Here is a 23,720-nt window from a genome sequence, read left to right as displayed (position 1 = left end):
AGACTAAAAAAATAAATAAATAGAAATTTTTTTTTTAAATGATATAACTGCAATATTTAAAAAAAAAAAATTATGAAAAAAGTACCTTGTTAAATGACATTTAATTATAAAAATGTCATAACCAAATCATTTTGATGATAAATTTTATAGACAAGTTTTTTATGAATAGTATTTTTCGAAAATATATTACTCTCTTATTCCAACGAGTTGTAAACTTGGGTTTTTCTCTTTTTGTTACTAAAAATTATGTTAAATCCAAATCAACAAGATTGAACAATAATTTAAACAAACAATTCAATCAAAGAAATCAAGCGACTATGTATTTGATTTAAATTGCCTTGAAAGTATAATGATTTTTGGAACAATTAACAATCGATGAAGTGAAGTAAACACATAAAAACTTATGTTGAAATCTTCTAAGTTTACAAGGTTACAAATTGTTAAAAGCTACTCCTAAAAATTAAGATAATCTACTCCTAAGAATAAAGGTAGACTACTCCTAAATATTAAGAAAAGACTAATGAGTTTGATGATTTTTTGATATCCTCTATCTCTCCATTGTCCAGCCAATTTTCCTTTGCTTTTAAGCAACTAGCCATGCTGCCACTCTCTCATTGTCATGGCATTATTCCATGTTTCCCTTCAACAACTGTTCTATGCAGTTTTTTCCTTCAATTTGCAACTGCTAGATACTTCAACTTACAACCACATTCTTTGATCATTATGGGTTCTTTGCACATCATAGATTTACAAGTTCCTCACCACCTTCATGCCCCACGTTGACCCACTTGAGGCATCATGCACAATAATAATAATAATAATATAAAATACAAATGTTCGTAACCATAATTTTATGTTAAAAATAATTTATGATCTGAATTGACAAATCAAAATTAACAGGGTATAATCAATGAGATTAGATTTCGCCATAATCGACAGGTCAAAATTAACAGGCCACAATTAATAAAATTATATTTTACCACGATCGACAAAAAAATATTTATGATGCAATCACTTTCATATTTATTTAAAAAATGCTTTGAAAATAAATGAGGATCATGCAGTTGATCCAATATTTCCCCAAAATCCTCAAATCATTCCAAGTAAATATGAAATGTGAAGTCATCTCTCAAAATATACCAAGTTTCTGAGTCAAAGAATGAACTGTTTCCACATGATTCTCATTACATCCCCAAATAAACGTCGATAATGCGAATTAATTACTAAATTATTTATTAATCACTGTCTAGCATAACAAATATTTTTAGAAAAAATACTATTAAATTTATACTTGTTATCACTAGCCACATCTATACATCTCCGGATTTGGCCACCTTGAAATTTAAGAGAAAAAAATAAAAAGAAAAAAAACCAAAGTAGCCCGAAGTGAATTGTAAAAGATAAAAAAATATTAAATTTTTATATCATATTCATATTTTTTTAAAATAAATTCTATATCCAAACACAATTTAAAATATAAGAGATCACAGAATTTAAATCATGGACATCATGTTGAACATGAAGTTTTTCAAACCTCCGAAATGATTTCCATTTTTCACAAAAGAAGGAAAATGGGATTTGAAATTCAGAATGAAGCAATGCTTGAATCATTCGAAAAATTAATATGATTGGTTAAGATTTCATAACTGATATCAAAAGTATGAAGCAATTGGAGGAATCATTCCAAAAAAAATTCATAAAAGGCTTAGAAAAGTTTTTGTATGTAATCCCCGTACTTTGTGTAAGAGAGTGTAATTGTTTAATTTTTTTTATTTTTTATTAAGCAATTATAAATTTGACATAATTACATTTATCAGACCACTAATTGAATAGTAATTAGAAAGTCAACGATTGCCAAACCCAACAACAACCACCACTAGCTGGGTACAACCTATAATTGAGAGAAATAAACACCATATAATTCAAACTCTTTTTCATAAAAAACTGAATTTTAATTTTGTCAATTTAAACTAGGTCATTTTTTGATAAACTCTCTTCTTAAGTGTTTTATTTCATCTAATCCAATTTTTTTTTGACTATTTCATTAAGTCATATTTAATGTAATATGACCAAATCATCATTTCTAATTTTTTGCACATATTTCTATCTTGAAACTAATATATAACAATAGTCTCTCAATTTATGGTGAAAATCTCTCCCTCATTCTAAAAAGAAAATCATTCCCTTATTCCATATAGAGAAAATCTCTCTATTATTCTAAAGAGAAAATCTCTCCCGCATTCCATGAAGAAAATCTCAAATTATTAAATTTGAACCTTTTTATAATTTGAAAATTTTGAAAATAATGCAACAAAAAATCTAAATAAAAATCAAAATACAATGTGAATATTCAGAGTAAATAACAAACATACAATTAATTTTTGAAAAAACAAAACACATTAAAGTACAATGTCAATGTTCACAATAAACAACAAACATACAACTAATATTTGAAAAAAATAAAATTTATATCAAAATATAATGTGAATATTCACAATTTATAATTAACATACAACCAGCCTTAAAAAAAAAAAAAAAAAAAAAAAAAATGCAAACATTTACATTGTGAAAAATCTAGAAATTCTCTAGATATTGATTTGTGATCACTACAACAAAAAGCATTTTTGGCGACACTTTTTAGCAACCAAACAAAAATTTAGTTGCCAAAGATACATAATTGGCGACAGAATATTTGTGGTCACTAAAAAATAAACTTTTGGCGACGAATTTATAGTTTTGGTCGCTATTGATTTTAGCACCAAGTGAATTTCTTGCGCGGGAGCGCGAAAAACTTTTCAGTGACCAAATTAATTTATAGCGACGGAAAATTTAGTCGCCAATTGTATTTGTTTGGCGACAAACATTACTTGGTCGTTGAAACATTACTTGGTCGTTGAAAATCTGAATAACATTTATGGCAACCAAATTAATTTAGTTGCCAATAAATTATTTGTCTTTACCCTAATTTTTTATTACCAAAAATTGTTGACATGTGAATAAACAAACAATTGACCTAACTTTTTCTCATTTTCTCATCCATCTGAAACGACACAGCACAGCACGGCACAGCACAGATCAGGTATGTTCTATTTTAATTTAGGAATTTTGCATTCGATATTTATACTACGAATTTGAAATTTCTGATTTGAAATTTATAAAAACCTAGAGCTTGAAGGGTAAGGGTTTTCTCTCTGCATTCGAAATTTGTATTACATATTAAAATCCTCGTAGAATAATAACCCTTCTCTATTTGTTGTTCTGTTTAGCCATTTATTGCTATGTTTTTGTCTGAATTTTTGTAGTCTATCTATAAAAATAAAGCAATCTCAGTTTTTCTCTTTATTGATCTGTTTTTTTTTTTTTTTTGTGATCTTTTTGACGTTTGAACATTTGTGCTAGAAGCAACTTAGTTTCCCTTTTTCTGTTTTTTGTTTCAATTTCATATCTTTGATCTTTTTTTCTTTTCTTTTTGTTTGTTTGTTTGTTTGTTTTGTTTTGTTTGTTTGTATCTTCATCACCGTAATTGATTGATAGACTTGATGATGATGAAATAAAGGAGGAGATCCATGTGCAGATTTGCTCGACGATTTAGCCCTCTAAAGTCAGATCTCTGTATCTCTCTCTGTTTTCTTTCCATTCCATATATTCGATTTCCAGATTTTTTTAAATTTCTTTTGGTTTTATCTTCAGCCCTTTAGTCAAGTCATAGAGACGATGATGACGGAGTTAACGAGATCTATACATAGGTTTTTGGCTCAAACCCAAATTATAAACATTCATATCTATCACATTTGATGTTGTTCTATACGCAGGTTTTTGGCTCAAACCCAAATTATAAACATTCATATCTATCACAGTTGATGTCGTTTCTTCATTGATTCACATATAAATCTAGCAAAATCCAAGGTTCTGACTGAGATCTTTGTCTGTCCTTACCTTTTTTTACATACATGGTCTACTTCATCACTTTTCTTTCCAATTTTGTGATCTAATCAAATCTAATTTTCTAATTTTGTTTATTCAATCAGATCTAATTCTTTGTTGTTTGTTGAGAAACTATACTATTTGTAAAACATTTTCTTACTAGAGCTCCTCTCCCCACTCCAATCCCCAATGAGGGCAGCCCTCATGTCCCCATGCCATTTTGATGGGGTTTCTAGAAGGTGCTGAGTAAATAGATTATAGTTTGGGGAGAATGTTTTGATGTATATTTTTCTTATGTTTGTAGTTCTGTATATCAATGCAAGCAGGAAAATCTCCATGATTTGTTAAGAATTACTAGAAGTAAATAATCTTTGTAAAGTATCAAAAATTAAGGATGGATTGAATTAATGTTTCTATGAATGAAGTTGGCTATGTACCTTAATATCGATTCTCTGTGTGTGTTGTACATGGGCACTTTGGAACATGTTAATCTATGCAAGTTTGATTTGATAAAGAAATTTTTGGTTTGACACTGATATGATATTCCGAGCAATGAAAACTTTCTTCTCTTTGTGATCCTGAATTTTAGTTTTATATTTGGTTGTTGCCATTTCACGGTATCTTCTCCACAACATTTATGGCCTCTTCATGTTACCTTGGTTGCTGTACTGGCTATTTTGTGGATCAGAATCAGATTACCATGTTTCGAATTATATGTATATATTCTTCATAGAAACTCTAGTGCCCGTAAATTAAATTGGAAATGTGTACATAATATAAAAGGATATTGTGTTTTGTTTACCAAAAATTCAAAATAAGAAGGAAAAAACTTGCTATTCAAGAACCTATTTTTGTAAATATCATTTTTTGTTTAATTTTGTTCTCGAAAATCTTATTTATCTGAATATATGGTTTGCCAATCATGTCTATTTTTGTCATGGAATATGTAGTCTTGTAAAATGGGCCAAGTTGGTGTTCCTTAAATTGATGCTGTTTTATTACCCTTTTTTTAAAAAAAAATAATAATAATAATAATAATTTGCAGACTATATATCACTAGATGAGCTATTTTTCTTCCTCCTTGTTTTTTCAATTTTCTTTTAACTCTAGCAACATTCAATTAGAGATGAAAGTATGCTAATTTCCACAAGCTAGTGAAAATCCATTAGAAATTCTTGCTCTCTGTTTCAATCAATGTGTGTTGCCTCAGTCCCTTAATACTAAATTCTTACTCTGTTACAAGTTACAATCTCAATTACTAATCTTGGTGGCACAAAAATTGATTTGAAAATTGCTAGTAATGATATCTATATGTCATTGTTGCTGAGTTGCCTCATATGCTTACATAATTTGAATAATTTCTAAACAGAAGCTTTGTTTTTGGGGCTTGCTGATAGCCCTTTAAAGGGCTTGAATAATTTGGATACATGCTACTGATTGTGATTTTGAGCAAGCCTCCATGACCATGAGTGCTTTCTGTATTAGTAACTGACCATAGAAAAACTGTTTAAAGCATTTTAAAAAGTTTAGTTTTTGTGTAACTCCCTGTTGGATTTTAGTATTGTGGTAAGTAAGTAGTAGGTAACCACTTGGTTGAAATGGAGACATAAAAGATGATCCTTTTGTCAAATTTTCACTTAAGCTTTCTAGGTTCCAGTAACGTATACCAAATCTTTTGAAGGTTGTAAAAACTTGAACTGATTTTAACTTCTAATAAATCACAACAGTGGAAGAGATGCCCAACTTAGCTGCATCATATTTATTATTATGTGATAGTTCATAGAAAAATTTATAAATTCTCAGTGTAATTGGAATGAAGATATAGCGTGATCCACTGTTTGAATTGAACCTTTGCTCCATGGAATTCATTACACTGGAGTCAGAGAGGAGTTGTGCAGTTTTATCCAGTAGAGCTGGAGCAGGAGGTTTACAAGAGTACTCTTCAATGCAGTTGAACATTCTCAGAGGCATCTTCTGTTTGTTGTTTTTTTTTGGGTGAGCTACCTCTTTAGTTCTAGTTCATGAATATGCGCTCAAATCAGACATTGACAGTCTCACACATGCACGTATGGAGGGGGATTTTTTTTCTTCTTATTTTAGCTAATTTTTGGTTTAAATAACTGTTTGTTTACTTTTTAACAGACCATTAAACTTGCACATGTTGAGACTGCATTGAGTTTGTGGTCATCTCTCTCTCTCTCTCTCTCTCAATTTGGTATGCAACTTATGCATTATGGTCATTAGCCTTTCTGGCCACACTAATATTCTCTGTCGTGTTCTATGAAATAGTTATGAAGTGTCAGTTTTCTCTTGCACAAACCACCCTCCTACAAAAAAAGATAGGCAAATTCCCAAATTCTCAAACGCTTGGCAATGCATTTGCTTATTTGCAATACAATTATCCCTTTTTTCAAATGACAATAAACCTGTTAACTGTGCTACTAGCTCTTCTTGAATTATTTTGCATATATGCTTGATTGTACAAATTGGAAAACTATGGTTAATAATTAGTGTTGTGTGGTGGTCTTAACAAAGTTATCTGGCTTGGCTCTCAAGTTAATAAACTTGAGCTTAAAATTTATTGAATGTCATATACTATTAAGATCACTGTGCAGCTTATTGGAAAAAAGTATCTCCACAATTGCTTGGAACCGGACTGTGCTTAAATTCAAATCATTTGTGCTTGTGCAAAAATTTTGGTTCAGCTAAAATATTGTAAATTATGTTTTTTTAAAGCTAAACTCTAGCATTGTTCAACCATGTATATTAATAAATAGTCAATGAGTCTTGATAACTTGGTTTTGGAATCCTCGAATGAGGATTGATATCATTTGGATGGCCAAAATTGATGGGAATCCTTTTTGCGGAGTTTTGAGATGCCCGTGACTGAAATTCTATATAAAATTCATCCGCCCTTTGATGGTTTTTACAACATTTTGTTGTTAGAAACATCATATTCTAAACCATGCTCAAATCATTTAGGCAAGTTTGTCTCTGAGAACATTTTCAGTGAGCTTCATAATCATATTTATGTGTTAGGAAATTTAGGACTATTGAATTAATTACCAACAAATCTGTTGAGAAACATACTTCTTCATAAAAACATAAAATGAAGACTCAAAATAACTTGAAACTTGATTACATAAGGTAGGCTTGTGTGAAATTGCTAATTTGACCTTATTCTTCTTGGCATGCTATGCATCAATTCAGAATGTTTTTTTGAGATTGGTATATAGGCTGAATTAGCTGATAATACATCAAGAAAATTACAAGACACTGCATCATTTTGATATAGAACTAGTATGCAACAGATAACCGTCAAGTGATCCTTGCTGCAAAACATTACAGAGTGTATGTGTGTCTCTTTCTATGTCTATGTAGAGAGAAAGATGGAGGACTGATTGACGGATAGACAGATGAATGCTACAAGTTTATGAATAATAACTAGTGAGCTGTATGCAATTCAAAAAGTGTGGATGCTGCTGTTGCTGCTATGATAAATTATTCTACAACAGCTTATAAGCATAGACTTAGAATTTCTCTCTAGTTGAGCTATCCACTGGAGTATGGTAACTTGACTAATTGGCTATGCCGATTCAAACAAGATTTGATCATTTTTTAGATGATGTCACTGCACTTGACCCATTGCTTGATTGATTTTGGATCTTACAAATTTACGTGTAAAGTCAATTGACTAATTGACAGATAGGAGATGTAGTAGTAAAAAAAAGATACGAATTTATTTTATTTAACTGAGCAATAGCAAAATGGTGGGAAAAAAAAAATTCATATAGCCAACTAGGACAAGCCTAGTTTGGTTTTAGTGCGACACAAGGTTTACTTTAGTTTGGTATAAATATGCATCACAATTTAACTGTATTATGCAACATACAATGCACTATCACATATATGTAACACCGTTGACACACACAAGTGGGACAAGTACATAGTGTGGATTTAAATTTTATATCCTTATTATATAGTTAAAATCACACGCTATCATGTACTGTAAGATTTAGGTCCTTATGATTTCAATTTAGTCATGAAAGTAAAGGTAGTACTTTGGATGAAATCTCATCCTCATTCATTCATCCAACAAACTTTGCCAATCCAAAATCTGCAACCTGTAAAAAAACATTCGATCAATCTAGGAAATCCAGAGAACTGTTTTTGATCATCTTAGGTAGTAAAACAAATAAAATCTTAAGTTTTCATTCTTTTCCTTGTTCTATGCTAGCAAATGCATTGGGATAAAGGATTAAATGAGATAATTACAATGAAAAAATAGAAACTTTTATGTACATTATTTCCAGGTGTTGCTGTTTATGTAGAACAAGTATAGAGTAATGGATAGAGTATCATAATGAATTGGGTCAGATTTCGGATTAAGCCAAGTAAACCAAATTTAGATTCGGATTATGCTAAAACCAGTCTGAATTCAATCTGTTGAGAGGCCTACGCTAAATAAATACCTTTTGAGTAATGGATCATGAAGGTGATCACTGACAGATCCATTTTGAAGGTGATCGCCTATAAGATAATTGTGTTCCCTTTTTTCATGCGTGTTGCTATTGTTCATAAACCTATTCATCTATTGATTCAAATGATTAATATCTTGCTTGAATGTGCTTTCTTGTGCAAGTCTAAGACACGGACAGAGAGACCCATTTATTGCTATCCATCTTTGCTGGTTTTTGACTTTCATCTTGTTGCATTGTTAGCTTTGTCAATGAGCTACTAGTTGTTTTCGTTCTTTTCTATATCATCAACAGTTAATCATACAAAATGCGTCAGCCAATACTTAGTGTGCCTCCCTCAGCAACTTTATACAGGCTGAAGTGTGCTGCATGCACTGTGGTAGAGCACGAGTATTGATCTTTAGGTTGAAAAAAAGAACTAGGAATATGTACAAATTTATAGAGATATTGCTTGTAATTAGTTCATATATGCCAAGTTTAACTAGTGAATCATGTGTTACTTTTTGATTTTGGTATATTGAAATTTTGTAATTCACCGTAGGAAAATTTGCTCTCAATTTGTTCATCTATAATGTGAAACCAATGTTTTTAGACCAAGACCTTTATTATTAACATTTTAACATTATAATTTTTTTTTTCATATGTTTGACAGATTGGCAATGGATGGAATATAGTTCGGGGAGCATCAAAGGATTACATTTTGAATTTTTGGATATATTTTGTCATAGGTTTTTGTTATGAATTTGCAAGCTTGGAAGGTTTTTTGGAATTACATGTTTGAAGTTTTTTTCACATGTTTGACAGATTGGCAATGGATGGAATATAGTTCGTGGGAGCATCAAAGGATTACATTTTGAATTTTTGGATATATTTTGTCATAGGTTTTTGTTATGAATTTGCAAGCTTGGAAGGTTTTTTGGAATTACATGTTTGAAGTTCATGAATTTGCAAGCTTAGAAGGTTTTTGGGCATTACATGTTTCAAGTTTGGGATTGTAAGAGATTTATACTTAAATTGGATGTTTTGGATTTGATATGTTGCTTATATTTAATATGGTACTACTTTTGAATTAAGTTTATATTTTGGATGCTTTGCACAAGTGTGTTAATTTGAATTATATTTTGCTTATGTTTATAGGTTTATGAATTATGTATTGAACAGGGAAATTGTTAAAAAAATTTATAAATAATGAATTTTTGGTGACAGGTTTTTTTAGTTGTAAATTTACTTTTGGTGACATTTTATTTATGTTGCTGAAAGTATGTGTCAATTTTTTTAGCGAACCAAAACTTGATTGGTCGCCAAAATTTTTAACATTCAACAACCAATTCTTTTAGTCACTGAAAGATATTTTTAGCGACGCATTTATATGTCGCTGAAACTTAACATGTCATCAGCTGAAAGCTACTTTTAGTGACTAAATGTTAATTTATGGCGATGAAATTTTAGTTTTTTGGCGACGGAAATATTTGGTCGCCAATTTATTTATAAAGGCAACCAAAATTGATTTGGTCGCCAAAGCACTTAGTGACAGGGCTTCAGCGACCAATTTTGTTCATGTCGCGGATACTTTCAGCAACCAAAATTACACTTTTGGTAACTAAAAAACAGGTCGCTAAAAGTGTTTTTTGTTGTATATGTATCAATTTTAAGCAGTAAACAGCAATTCCAATTAAACAATCATGACAAATCGACACAATGATTTTACGTAGAAAAATCACAATTGGAGCGCCTTCAATTGTGATAGAAAAATCAATGGCCAAAGCCACAAAATAATCCATTAAGAAGACATAAAAGAATTACACAAGTGTACTTTCAATTACCTAGCGAATCTACGCCCGAATCAAACTGACCCCTATGTGCTTCTTCCAACCTCGTCTTCATCTCAAAATTGCCTTACCCAATGCTGAATCCACAACGTTGATGTTGAATCCACAACGATGAGCCACTCTAGATTCCACAAAAGCTTCAGGCTCAAATTTCACGGAATCTACCAAAGAACAACACTCTTTTTTGTATTCAACGAAACAAACAATCCTTTGATGTATACTTTTCAAACTAGATTTAAATTCAAACAAACATAAAAAAAAACTAGCAAAGAAGCTCCAGATATCACTATAAGAAATTACACTTTCCGTGACACACATTTTGATCACAAAAAGTACCATATGTGGTCGCAAAAATCTTTTTGCGACCAAAATGTGTTGGTCGCGATTTGGTCACTGAAGCCTTGTCACAGATAGTTCTTTACAACCAAAGTTGTACTTGGTCACCAAAAGTGACCATTGGCAACTAAATAATTGGTCACAAAAAGTCCAATCCATATTTGCCAAAAAGTAACTTTTAGTTACCAAAGTTAAAGTTGGTCGCGGAAAGTCATATTTTTTTTAAAAAATTAAATTTTGAAAAACCCCCCTGTTAAATTGTTAATATATATATGTATATATATTTCCACCTGTGATCAAATTGCAATCAATTCATAATTAATATACAGTACAACATCTAATTTTAATAACCATGAATCAATTTCATTTCCAACTATCAATCCATCAAGGAGACATACAAATACCGAGTTTGTGATTTGGGTTCTATCTACTAATTTGTAAAAAACTAGCAATTAAAAAAAGATAAATAGCATAAAACTTAAACAAGAAACTACAGCCCATCTAAAATTTAAACAAGAAACCCAAAGAAAATAACCAAATTCAAGAAGAAATATATATATATATATATTATACCATAAAGCCTTCAATTCCTAAACAGAAAAATCGAATGTAATTACACTAGTCAATTTACAATTACTAACTTACTGCTAAAGAGCAAAAAGAGCATGTTGAACTTCGTTCTTGGATGGAATAGATGTATAGAGAAAAGAAGAAAAACAAGCAAATACTATTTTATTTTATTTTTTTGTTCACAAATCTTTCAAAAAATCATCTAGTATAATACAAGGATTACCTCGGTTTGCAAAAGCCCCAAATCGATGTATAATGTGGCAACTTTGATCTCAAATCGCAAAAGCCCCAAATCAACCTTCACGTTTGAAACCAAGTCGATCTCACCGTCGTCGTCCTTCGTCTTCGTCCATTCCCCGTCTCACAGAGAGAGAGAGACAAAGAGACAGAGAGAGCAACGAAGCCCTAAAGAGAGAGAAAAAGCAACACTATTGCGACAGTAGTACTACTCTGTTGGGGTTGTATTTGAACAACATTATATTTTCACCTCCCGCTTTATTTTTTATTTATCTCGCCATAACTTTCTGCGACCAACTTATTTTTTGGTCATCAAAAGGTGATCTTCTGCAATCAAATTTGTAGTTGATCGGCAAAAGCATATCACTTTCTGCAACCAATTTTTAGTTCGTCACCAATAGTTAAGTCATTATCGGCCAACTTATTTTTTGGTCGCCAAAATATGACCTTTTGCAACCAAGTTTGTAGTTGGTCACCAAAAAGATACTTTTCACGACTAACTCATATTTTGGTCACCAAAAGGTAACTTTTAGCGACCAACTTTTATGTTGGTCACAGAAAGTGGTCGCTAAAAGTGCATTTTCTTGTAGTGTGTAAACCATAATATCAAAGAAGAAGATCTGGAAGCCGTCACCCTAAAAACGGATGAAACCACATATTCATAGAAAACTGATCTGTGATCTTTGCTCGAGCACAGGAAAGGCCGCTCGAGCAGAAAAAAATAACTCTCAGTACTTTTGCAGGCGATCAAACTTCTGGAACCCAAAATTCTCCGCTCGAGCACACAAACGGTCGCTCGAGCGAACAAGCTACTTCGAATGCATTTTTGCATTTTGCTTCGGGGGCGCTGCCCCTCGACTCTGCCTGAGCACTGTCCCGGACCCGCCAAGGAGCGCTACCCCCTAGACCCTCACGAGCTGACCGGGCAGCTCGATCCCTAACATAGTCAGCGAAGTGGCAAACATGAAAGAATTGACTTTTGAAACATCTCTGCAAGACACAATTCGGGTTGGATTTGCATCTAAAAACTTATAGCCTCACTGAAATAAAAGTTGAACAAAATTACAATTGAAAAGAGTTTCGTCAAACGGATTGCCAAGAATAAAAACCTAACACATTGCAACGTGATAACATAAAATAAAATTAAAAAAAAGTGAAAATCGACTATTTCAATTGTTCAATGGTAACGAAAATGAATGTTCAACTAACAAGAATAGTAACAAAAACAACACACAACTTTCGAAAAAATAAAATTTATACCAAAATATAATGTGAATATTTACAATTTACAATTAATACACAACTAGTTTTTTTTTTAAAAAAAAAAAAAAAAAAACTCATATCAATGTGAACATTCACACTACAATGTGAAGACATAAAAGAAAATTAAAAAAAAAATAAAAATCGACTATTTCGATTGTTCAATGGTAATAAAAATGATTGTTAACCAACAAGCATAGTAAAAAAAATAACAAAATACAAATAACTTTTAAAAAAACTTCAAAAAAAGCTCATTCCAAAATGCAATATGAATTTTCACAATTTATAATTAACATACAACTAAATTTTAAAAAACTAAATTCATACAAATGTGAACATTCACACCGCAACATGAAACAAAATTGAAAGAATAAAAAAATGACTATTTCAATTGTTTAATGGTAATAAAAAATGATCGTTCAAACAACAAATATATTAACAAATAATCAATAATATGTGAACATTCACATCTTACAAAATATATAATTATGTCTATATCTATATTCCAACACTTATTTCTCAGACTTTCAAATAATGTGAAATGTGAACATTAACACTGATTGACAACAAAATAGAAACAATAGTAGTAATAGAATTAGAAATCCAAAAAAAATTCATCACTCTAAAAATAAAAAAATATCACACATATCCTCATCTTCATCATCATTTTTATCATTATCACTATCATTAACAATCTATGCAATTTTACCATACCACCAATCCAAATCAAACCAAACCCACCTTTGAAGAATATATTTGTAACAAAATTGACTGGACATAAACAGAACTTCGACTTATAGCAATGGAGAAACATAGAGTTTCAAACATAGAGAGCAACAATGGATGAACACAGAACTTTGAACACAAAGTGATAATGGAGGAACACAAAGCTTCACTAGAACAACAGAGAAATATAATATTATTTCATCACCATCTGTAAACAGGAGCTTCTAAACCCTATTACATAGAGAGTTTCAAACCCAAGCGCAATGAAACAATACCACAAATGTAGATCACTCTAATAAAAAAGAAAAACGTGAATAATGGTAACTATCAAAATAGAGGTGGTAACAAAAAGAAAATGTATACATTATTTTTCTATATAATACATATCAATAATAAACATAAGGGTATAATAGTCTATCAAATAATATAAATCAAGAAAAAAAAGATCTCATGAAATAAAAGTATAAACACATGAGACTAATTAGATTATAATTTTCCTTAGTGGACTTATTAGGTTAGAACATCTCCAAATGAGATTTATCAATAAAAAAACCCTTTGAACTATAACATTTTCATTTGTTTTCAATCTAAATTATTTTTTTATATTTTATTAAGTGAAATTGAAGAAAAATAATAATATTTTAATGATTAAACTCAATAAAAAATAATATTTTAGACATTTTATGTATATTTATATTCAATTTAATGGTTAAAATCTTCTTTTTATTGATTTTATTTAACGAAAATTTAAGATTAATTTCAAATTAAAAAATAAATTAAAATTGATTAATTTAATCAAATTTATATTATAAATCAAATTCTTTTTTTTTAATTTTTTATTTTAAATTCTCGCATAGAATTTTATGCATTCATAAGATTGTTGGTTAAAGAAACACGGGATAAAAATGGGTCAGACATTTACCGGCAAAATACGTACCGACAAGCGACAAACATTATCCTTATAGATAACCAAAAAAGAAACACATGATAAAAATGCGTCAGACATTGAACAAAAAACTATGCTAACCTATAGAGTATCAACCACAAAAAAAAAAAAAAAAAATTGAGATTTTTTTTTTTTTTTTTTCTTGACACCCACAACCTGGATTGATTAATTTTTTATTTTATTTTATTTTTTTCTCCCATGTATCTGTGGGATTATAAGAATTAAAAAAAAAAAAAGATATCTATTATTTCTATACAAAAAAATATATAAATACAATAATTTAAATAAAATTTCAATCTCCTTCCTATAACCCCAAACAAACAAGGTCCTAGTGCGTTCAAGTGACACCACTTGTGATAAGCCAACATCACCCCTGTTATCGGTTGAATATTCTCTACCTCACCGCCATCATTTATTGTCATTGATGAACTTTTTGTCGACTTTCTTAGTAAAATTTTCGAAAACTTTTTTGATATATTCTTCTAATCAAATAAGATTTTTCCTTAAATTTAATGCTTAATACTTTCTTTAAATTGGACTTTTCACCAATTTTCTGATAAAAATTTCAGTCCACGTGTAATTTATTTTTGGATTGAGATCCACATGTAATCCTAATTGCATTAAAACGTTGTCTTTACTATATAAGATATTACAATAAAACTCCATAAATTACAATCATAGAAATAAAAATCAAATATAATACAAATTTTTTTATAAAAAAACTTTCAAAGTGAGATAGAAAACCCTAATTAATATACGGGAATAAGACTCACATGCAAGTGAAGAGATATGAATTATTAACCTCCTAATGAGATGCAAAAATTCTAATCAATTGGACTAACCCCATTAGTTTGAGGATGGATTTTCTCCCATTCATGATCATGGACTCGACAAATTTAATTTATATTTTCTGGATTGATTTCATATCCCAATCAATAATTTGAGTAGTTTATCATAGATGATTTATTGAGAAGAATATATACACAAAAAATTAAATTGATAAGATATCTTTTCAAAGAGTTCTATATAATAAATGATTTTGATTACCGAATGTAAACTGGACGGTGGTCGCTACCCATTCTAATTCTGGCAAAATGTTAATTTTTAATTATATTGTGTCATAATTTTAATAAATTAATAATTCAAAATTACAATACACAGTTGCTGTTGCAATAAATATCACATCACATCATAATTACAAGAGGGGAAACCTTATTTTTTTACTGATTTTATCAACAGAATATATATAATTAAGTTTTTTAGTTTAGAGAAAATTATTATTAAATTAATGAAAACAAACGATATTTTACCATGTAATTCAGTTGACATAAAAGAGGGAATGAAAAAAAAAAAAATGATTTATAACAGTCCTATTAAGGGATGTGCTTGACGGCTAAGGATCAGTTTACATCCAAATTTTTATGTTCTTTTGTCTTAAAAAATTAACAATCATTGAAATTATAGTGAAGTTGAATAATAATTTCAAGATATAAATCAATAGTTGTGAAGCTTTATTTGGCTGATTGGAATGTAGTGAAACTGAATAATAATTTCATCATAATATCCTTTCGCACGTTTGATTCACTAAAAAAAATGGCAAAAAAATAAAATTATCATTCATAATTATAAAAGAATAATGGTTAAATATACTTTTCATCCTTATATTTTGACTCAAATTTTACTTTAGTTGTTATTTTTTCAATTTGAACAATTTGATTTTCACATTTTAAATTTAGTTTTAATTTGATCATTTCATCTAAATTGGAGGTTAGAATTACTAATTTTAGGACACTTGTCAATTTTTTAAGGTATACACGTAAAAAAAAAAAATTAACAATTTTTGAATACTTGTCAATTTTCTAATATACATGTAAATAAAATTAAGAGAAATTTGAATAGAATGACCAAATTAAAATTACATGTAGGGACTAAATTATTTAATTTGAAATTATAGAAACTACGATAAAATTTAGATCAAACTATAACAATAAAAAGAATATAATTAACTCAAAAAATAATTATTTTATAAAAAAATAAAAATAATCATTTCATGTTATTGGATTTTATTTGAGTAAAACCAAACACTATGTGAGTGTTTTGAAACACGTGGATGGAAGGCAAGACATCCTGCTAAGAGGACAAAAAAACAACAACAAAAAGGTGAAAGGATTTTATAGGATTTGATGATTTTCATGAAGAAAATGTGGGAAAATCTTGATCCATTGATATTGTAGAAAATTAACATATAAAATAGACAAAAAAAAAAAAAAAAAAGATTATGATGGGTACGAGTACGACAACATCAACAATAAACACAACATCAAATTACATTTTTAATCTCATCACTAACATTAGTTATTGTTGCAATAAACACAACATCAAATTATAACTAAAAAGGGCATGCATGACATCCAAGAATTCTCTACCATTAATTTTTATGAAAGAAAATATTGATTTAGGGTAAGCTTTTAAAAAAATTTTTTTTTTACAGATTAATGATAAATTTATCAAGTATTAATAATTAAATTCTTAATTTTTTTCATAAATCTATAATACTTTTTTGAAATTGCCACTAAATGAAAATTTTCGTTTTGCATTATATCATTGTCTCAAATATTTATAATTATGAAATTATTAAAATTTTAGGGCAATAATAATTCCAAAACATGATATTATGAGTATTTTCAAGTAAGATAATAAAAGAATTTAGAGACAAAAAATTCTATGCCATGCTTCACTGATTCTTAGAGACAAAAAATCCTATATATTATATATATAGAAATTTGAATTTTGAAAGAAATTTGATATTTTTTAATAAAGTTTATGGGTCTGTAATATTTGATCCAATAAAATTATTATTATTATTTGTAAAAAATAGTTTAGGCAAAAACATAATTATGTTTGTTTGGCACAAATTTTAAAGATGAGAAATTTGAAGCATTTATTTTTAAAATAACATAATTATTGAAAATAGAAGACAAAACAAGATCATCATTTTTGTATTTTCAGAAATCGGTTCCTTTTAAATAGTTAATTGAAAACCCGTATAAATATTTAAAATTATCTATATTTTTCTTCTGCTCGGAGAAAGAAAATTAATTGTGAAAAGGTGATCACACTACTAGAAAAGTGACTTGTTGCGACTAATTTTTTGCGACTGACTATTAAACGGTCGCAAAAAATAATATATACAACAACACCTAAGTCTTTATTTTATTTATTTTGCCCCTTTCTTATTATACCTATGCCCTAACCCCCTTTTCACTTTCACTTTCCCGACGATTCACAAACACATCTCTCTCTCTCTCTCTCTCTCTCTCTCTCTATAAGATTGTGATGAGAAGCAGCAGACAACAATGCCGGAGCTACTAAGGTTTGATGATCAGAACCAGTAGAGATCATTCGATTTCGTCATCTTCACCGTCGCATCCAACTTCAGCCTCTTGTTTTCCGCTTCTAGTAGCATCGATCATTGCTCCTTCGCTTCTGATGTTCACAATCACGACTCTTTCGTCTCCCAACTCACTCAGGTTCCTTTTTTTTCATTTCAATTTTATCTTCCAAAAAAAAAAAAAAAAGATTACGAGTTTGATTTTTGATTGATTTGTTGTTCCTTCGAGTTGAATATTGAACTGGAAATCAAGCAATATCAGTAACTTCATAGCATGCATGCATTTTTTGATTCAATTTTGCTGACTATGCTGATTGTTATTATTTTGGAAATGATGGAAAATGATCTACTATTCAAGGCGATTAATTTGATTTTCAGCCCTAGAATTTGAAATTCGTCGATTTCAAAGAGTAATTTTTTTTTTTTGATTTGAACCAGCATTTGGTAGGACTTATTCGATATATGTTTCTTCTAACTGTTTTTGCTCCTCGAAGTTGAGTTCAGCTTGAAATCTTAAGTTTGTAATGCATTTCTGATTTTCTTTTTTCTTCTTTTTTTGGCAATTTTCAAATAAATCCTTAATACATATTGTGGATTGCTTAATAAATAGAAGTTGAGTTTACACAGAATCAAATCATTAATACATAATCCAAATAAATCCTTGTTCAAGGACATATTGTGGATTGCAAAATCAATTCAATAAATGATACTACATTTTATATTACAGAACCCTCAGAAACCCAGGGTCGTGACCCCATTCCCTGCCCCAAAGATCATGGATCTTCCTCAGGTGAAACTTTCATCTACAATTTGAATAAACTCATATAATATATATATATATATATATATGTGTGTGTGTGTGTGTGTGTATGTATATTATAGAATCTATAAACTGTTGCTTTCATTGTTTCTAAAAATGTAGTTTTTTCTAGTGGGAAAGTTGATTTTTTAAAGATTTTTTAGTTGCTTTTTAGCCGAAAACAAATGGGCTTTAGCCCAGAAAAAAAAAAAAAAACAGCTTATTTTGCCTCCAGTTTAAGAACAAAGTTTATGATGTTTGCCTCCAGTTTAAGACTTATGTTTACCACAGCAATACAAAGAAGAGGCAGAGAGAGGGGAAAATAAAATTCCTTTTTTATGACTGTAAAATGATTTACGAACATAATTTTCATATAGAAATTAATTCAGAATTGTGTAGCAGGGTCGCTTTCAAAATTATGAGTCAAAATAATGGGTGTTTTGATTTGAAATAAAAGGAGCCGAGGATGACTGGTGTTATATTATATGTGATATTTATATATTGTGTTTGAGCATTGTTTCCTCGATCCCAAGAGGTTCCATAAATTCACGGTGAAGGTTGTTAACCCTTTCAATTTTATCCATTGTGGTAAAGATGGTTGTAATTAACAGTTATTTATCAAAAAATAAATAAAATTAACAGTTGTAGTTGTTAGGACTCCACAGTCTCTGGTTGCTGGATTGATGTGGCTTGGATTAAAGGATGGAAGATATTTCATGCGACATGTCTGCCAAGATTCAGATGAATTGAAGACATATGGTTGGACGTGTCACAATGGACGGGATTATGGACGTCAATGCTAGTTGACCAAGATATGACCTTGATGACAAGTTTTTTGAAATCCAAAGAAGATGGCAGTGGCTATGGAGGGGACTGGGCAGTTCGAATTGATGTGCAAAGTGAGAAGTAAATATCTTTCCCACCAATCTTACATTTGTCTTATCAAATACCTCTAATAAGCATGTTTTGTTTAGTGGATATAGCCCCAAAACTGGAGAAAATAGCATGTGAATATAGCCCCAACCTATAAGAAAATAGCATGTGAATTTTAGGTGGAAATTATTGGTTTGCATAAAAAGAAATGTGTGTTAGCCTTGATTAACATCCATATACCTGTCATTGACCATTTTACGGCAATTGCACACATTTTTTTCTATGTTATGGTTTTTATTTGTTTGAAATTTTACACAGTAAAGATGCTGGGAATTATTGGTTTGCATTTTTAGCAGTTTAGGCATTAATTATGGGACCTTGTAAGAATACACTCATCAGTACTAACGATTGGGTTGTGTATTTGTGTTGCCAGTACATTTACCCATTGTTATAGTAGTAGTTTTATGTTGTGGGTGCTTTGTAACAGTACTTCTATATTGTCAAAAGCAAACTTGTACTGAATGAATACTTCTCATGGGTTAAATGTGTGTTTGGAAATTTATCAAATAAGTGTATATTTTTGGGGGGAAATTTTAAAAGGTCTATATTTAGGAATTACACATCATGTCATCAACTAACAATTGATTTTTGTAAATTAAATAGAATTTTAGGACTAAAGACGAAAACAAAGGATCATAAAAAATGTTTGGTTCTGTTGAATTATAATTGCAAACAATTTATTGAAACCCCCCAAAGAAATGAATGAATTAAATTTAATTAATGACAGCATTGATACAAACAATGACAGGATGAAGATGAGAATGTGTTCTTATCTTAGAAGTCTTATTTTTGAGAAAAATATTTATTTGTTAATGAATTCAGCAATATATAAGGATGTGGCTATTCTTAAGTTCAAAACCGATGTGCTTGCCACGTGCTTCACACTTTGAAGTATAGCCTAGGAAGCTCTCTTTAGATCTGTGCCTCGTGTCATGGTTTACAAATATGACTAAAGAAACTTGCTCGCTTCTTGGACTATGGCAGTGAGGTTCTCTTTTTTCTTTTTCTTTTTATTTTTCAAATTCAACTTTGTATACTCTGTAACAATTGGGGCAGGGAATGGGGTCACGACCCTGGGTTTCTGAGGATGCTAAACTTGCTCTTCAACACTTGTTCCGCCTTTGTTTGGAGCATGAACAGAAATTAAATTCGTCTCATAAATCAGCTCATGCATATATTTTTTACAAGGTTTTCCAAGCTTTATTTCTATGTATTTTACAATTTACTTTTTAAACTCGTTTGGTCCTTAACCTTTTATCTCCTTTTTTAATTGTGTCTAGGATTCAAATGCTCCTGTGATGGTTAAGATGGTGGAGCTAGTTACAATTCTTCAACAGAGTAAGGACAAGGAATAAAGTTACCTGCTGTCATTTTTCTTCAGATGGGAAGTTGCTAGCTAGTGCTGGACATGACAAGAAGGTAAAATACATACATTAAAAAATAAATATAATACCTGAAGACTACAGTTGCCAGGCTGGACACAATGGTTCACTTTAGTGATATATGACATGCATAAAGTTGGCATTTTGACAAAGGATATTCTCCTTTAAGATCTATGTCAATATCGTTAGTTACGTGTATGTATTTGTGGTGCGTGTGTCTGCTAGTTCCAGCCACTGATTGAACTAATGTTTCAATAAGCATACCTTAGAGTAAAAGTAATGTTAGCATAGATAAGAAGCGCTGATCCAAAAGGCATTATGGTTAATTATTCCTGTTACATGCATCAGGTTGTCCTCTGGAGTATGGATACACTGAAAACAGAAACCACACCGGAAGAACACCAATATTTGATTACAGATGTCCTCTGGAGTATGGCCGCTCCTTGAATTGACGGGTCCCAGCTATATAGTGCCCTCGCAATGCCATTCATATTCGAATGTTGAGGTAGCTGTGCAACCGTGGCAGAGTGGTCTGATGAGGGAGGCGATCTTTTATCGTCCGGTGAAGGAGATTTAGTGTCTGTGACATTAGAAGTGGTGATGTCATGGATGCTAGTCCTCCTCTTATCCTTCTCTCCAGAAAGCTTCCTGATAAAGTACTTCTGAGCATGACTCACAACAAGCTTCAAAAGAAAATGAATAGGTATGCCACTCTGCTCTTCGAAAGGAAATTATTAACACATTATGTTAACCTATTTCTTTGCTTTTGATGAATTTTTCAGCTTATTATGAATTAAGTTGCCTATTTCTCTGAGAGTCATTGTTATGGAAATAGCATTTTAAATCAATTCTTTTTGGGTGTATGTATGGCATCAACATTGTTCAGTAGTTTTTTGTTGGAGAGAGTAGCATTCAAGATTGTGTATGGTTCCGAGACCCATCTTTAATTTTTTTTTTTTTTTATCCGCATGAATTGTGTAGTTCATATATGACATGGTTAATGCTGCTCTTTTATTGCTATAAATCAGCATCTGCTTGTTTTCTTTAATCTGCTTGTAAAGAGACAAAAACAGGGGTCAATGATTACCGCCAAATATAGCTCACTTGTTTGGCTATTATAGTGAACCGACGGTGCAGGTTCAAATATTGAAATTTGTTGTGGTCTTTAGATTTTTAGATAATGCTATATCATATAGCTAATAGGATTAGTGGACTCAGCAATAGGTTTGAAAAATGTTCTAGAATGAAAATGAAATCTATTTATTGTCTCTATTTTGCTCATAACCAAAATGGGGCAGTACTCCTAAAAGGGCTACTTGCACACCCTGGAAATTTTGAAAGTACTCCAAAATAGAGCACAAAATGGAGCAGTATACTCTACACCATAGACCAGTAGCCATACACCCATTGGAAATTATGGAAGGAAGCTATCCTTGATAACCTCGTAGTAGGGAAATCTGGTGACTATAGTGAAGCAAATTACCTCTTTGACCACTCTAGATTGGTTTCTCAAAGTGCTCAAAATCAGAAGCTTCCTTTTTTTCTCAGACATTAGAAGGGCTTACTAATTTTCTTTCATTAATATTACAACTTATTGGAGGGATGGCTTGGTCCTCTTTTCGTTCATTTTGGTAATAATGCTTTCCCTTTTGGCTTCTTTACAGTTTTCTCTCTTACTTCCAGGCGAGAAAGAATTTGTCTACGAAAGTTGCACACCTTTGTCATCTTCTTCAGGCTCCATTGAGGGTTCTTTCACATTTGTCTCTGGAAGGTATGTAGACAATTCACTATTTGTATAAATTTCTATTTTTTTAAAACCAACGAACTCTGAAGCACTCAATGATGATATCTGCTCTCTTATTTCTTATCTGGATGAGTTTACGTAGATAATTTGGCATTTCCTTTGTTCTTTATTTTAGCAGTGTATAGCGATGGAGTGTGGATCGCCTTTTAGGATTTTGTTCATTATTCATCATGTATCACTAAGTGATCATGACTTGTGTGGTTTACACCTATTTTGATGATGACACCTTCAGTTTATCTTGCATTTGTGTGCTTTCCCAACTATCTTGAGAACAAGGCAAAAAAAAAAAAGTAGAGTTGCATGAATTCCATATGAAAAAAACAAGTACCCACTTTTGTTTGATCAATCACAGGGTGTTGAAATATTAGTATTGTTAAAATTGATTTGATATCAGAGTACACCATCAATTGAACATTGTATAGGCAACTTTCTGAATCTGACCATATATTTAGTGCAACCAAATTTTGAATGCTATATGATGGATCACTAATGCATTAATTTAATGGATCCCATCTTTCATGTCTCACACAAATGAATTGGTGACATTTTAAATGGTATTGAAAAATTTGATACCCAATTTTGGTTACTGTGTAGCATCACTAGTGCTTGTATGATCAAATCGGTTAATTAATCTAAACACTAGACTCAGAGTCAGAACGGTACAAGTGGTTGGCATGCCTTCTACAGGAGGGTTGTGAAGCTAATCTTAGGTGCCAACAGTATTTATAGTTAACATTTCACTGCTTGAAATTTGATTCTTTGTTTGGTTTTCCTTTAAGAAATTTGGAATGAAAATTATGTTTTATTTTATTTTCAAAGTAAGGAGTCCACGTGGTTCCTGTTTTTAACTGACAAGAAGAAAATTTTCTTTGTTGGTAATGTAGATTGGCTGATCCCAAAAGCAGGCCGTTTCAGGTTAAAGTGGCGCGTTTTCCTCTCTAGGTGCCGGACCACATTTTCATAGCTTAACATTTTTTCTCTATTGCTCATAATCATATTGCTCGTGTTGCTTTGTATGCTTGGGCTTGTGAATTTGGACTGTTTAGCACCTAACGATCATCTGTTAGAATTTAAAATGAATTTGGACTCCTTGTTATTGTTGCAT

The 23,720-nt window shown here is 30.7% G+C and overlaps 1 protein-coding gene and 2 long non-coding RNA genes across 5 annotated transcripts in view; all 3 read left to right on the top strand.

Moving 5' to 3' along the window:
- The window catches only part of LOC114289226 (xanthotoxin 5-hydroxylase CYP82C4), a 377,811-nt gene that overhangs the window by 64,046 nt on the left and 290,045 nt on the right, over window positions 1-23,720 (top strand). The window lies entirely within an intron of this gene.
- On the top strand, window positions 3,004-9,491 carry LOC114289880 (uncharacterized). Of its 2 annotated transcripts, XR_014363848.1 has the most exons (3): window positions 3,004-3,079; window positions 3,535-3,601; window positions 3,691-9,491. It is a non-coding gene; the product is annotated as an uncharacterized LOC114289880 (long non-coding RNA). The 2 variants fall into 2 exon arrangements; XR_014363847.1 differs by lacking the exon at window positions 3,004-3,079 and having other exon boundaries at window positions 3,091-3,601.
- Window positions 21,250-23,704, top strand: LOC145820967 (uncharacterized). Of its 2 annotated transcripts, none has more exons than XR_014363008.1 (3): window positions 21,250-21,514; window positions 22,495-22,582; window positions 23,500-23,704. It is a non-coding gene; the product is annotated as an uncharacterized LOC145820967 (long non-coding RNA). The 2 variants fall into 2 exon arrangements; XR_014363007.1 differs by having other exon boundaries at window positions 22,476-22,582.

Source organism: Camellia sinensis, chromosome 3 (genome assembly GCF_055761805.1).
Source record: "Camellia sinensis isolate YWXY chromosome 3, ASM5576180v1, whole genome shotgun sequence".
Lineage (NCBI taxonomy): Eukaryota > Viridiplantae > Streptophyta > Magnoliopsida > Ericales > Theaceae > Camellia > Camellia sinensis.
This window is presented reverse-complemented; position numbering and strand designations above follow the sequence as displayed.